Source organism: Gekko japonicus, unplaced genomic scaffold (assembly GCF_001447785.1).
Source record: "Gekko japonicus isolate JY-2015 unplaced genomic scaffold, Gekko_japonicus_V1.1 scaffold345, whole genome shotgun sequence".
NCBI lineage: Eukaryota > Metazoa > Chordata > Lepidosauria > Squamata > Gekkonidae > Gekko > Gekko japonicus.
This window is the reverse complement of record NW_015173684.1, coordinates 1,083,345-1,084,941: the sequence shown is the minus strand read 5'-3', so window position 1 is coordinate 1,084,941 and position 1,597 is coordinate 1,083,345. Positions and strand designations below refer to the sequence as shown.

General features: G+C 47.9%; 1 protein-coding gene across 1 annotated transcript in view; it reads right to left on the bottom strand.

The window, feature by feature from the left end:
• Positions 1-1,597, bottom strand: part of LOC107120392 (potassium channel subfamily K member 16-like) — a 26,067-nt gene that overhangs the window by 6,272 nt on the left and 18,198 nt on the right. The gene's annotated exons all lie outside the window — the stretch shown is intronic.

The window sequence follows — 1,597 nt, the reverse complement described above, 5'->3', positions numbered from 1 at the left end:
CCTTCCCTTCCCTTCCCTTCCCTTCCCTTCCCTTCCCTTCCTAACACCACCCCTTAAGGCTGACCTTTTTACTGGTCTTCATACACCCAGCCAGAATATCTTTTCTTACCCACGGTTTTTAGTGAGGGGTTCTATTGTTCTGGAGCTGTTTTATGATCTGCTTCAAGCCCGTTTTGGGGCTATCCATTTTAAGCGGCTAAATGTTGGGTTGTTTTAATGTCCCTGGCATGTTTTGAACTGGATGTTTTAAGATTAATAATTCTTACGTTGTTGTTTTAATGATTTCGTTATATTGTTTTTACTTAGTGAACTAAACTGAGTGGGCCTTCTAATGCTGATAAGGTGGTATGCAGTATTCTTTGGGGGGCTTCTACCGCTATAAGGAGCTACAGTGATAACTTGGCAGGCTTACGTCAGGGTCACTTCGGATGGGCAAGGCAAACATAATTGCATTTCAATGCCATGTGTTCACTCTTTGGGTGAAGAAGTACTTCCTTTTATCCGTTCTAACCCAACTGCTCAGCAATTTCTTTGAGTGCCCATGAGTTCTAGTATTCTAAGAAAGGGATAAAAATACTTCTTTCTTGACCTGCTCTATCCCATGGATAATCTTATAAACCTCAATCATGTCACCCCTCAGCCGTCGTTTCTCCAAGCTAAAGAGCCCCAAGCGCTTTAACCTTTCTTCATAGGGCCAACCCTTTGGAAGAGAGCCAGTTTGGTGTAGTGGTTGAGTGTGCGGACTCTAATCTGGGAGAACCGGGTTTGATTCCCCACTCCTCCACTTGCATCTGCTGATGTGACCTTGGGTCAGTCACAAGCTGACCCAAGGTCACATCAGTTTGTGTCAGAGCTCTCTCAGCCCCATCCACCTCACAGGGTGCCTGTTGTGGGGAGGGGAAGGGAAAGGAGTTTGTAAGCCGCTCTGAGACTCCAAGTGAAGGGCGGGGTATAAATCCCATCTCCTCCTCCTCCTCTCCTTTTATCATTCTAGTTGCCCCTCTGAAACTAGAAGCAGGTATTTATTCAATAAATATCTCTGGATAAATTGAATTGCATTACAGATGCTTGGGAGGGGCTGTGGCTCAGTGGTAGAGCATCTCCCTTGGCACGCAGAAGGTCCCCCACAGGTTCAATCCACGGCATCTCCAGCTAAAAGGACCAGGCAGTAGGTGATGTGAAAGTCCTTTGCCTGAGACCCTAGAGAGCTGTAAAGAGGGGCTGTGGCTCAGTGGTAGAGCATCTCCCTTGGCACGCAGAAGGTCCCAGGTTCGATCCCCGGCATCTCCAGTTAAGAGGACCAGGCAGCAGGTGATGTGAAAGGCCTCTGCCTGAGGACCAAGGGTCTGATTCCATATAAGGCAGTTTCATGTGTTCATGTTGGCTTTATTGTGGCTGAAGGGATGAAACAAATTCGCCTGTCTACAATCATCCTCCAGGCCTATCTCTCTGGTCACGTGTCGTCTCTGTCCATATGCTGACTTTCTAACAATCCCCAGTCAGCCATGGAAGCTTGCTGAGTGAGCTTGGGCCAGTCACAAACTCTCAACCTAACCTCCCTACACAGGAGGAGGAGGAGGAGGAGGAGGAGGAGGAG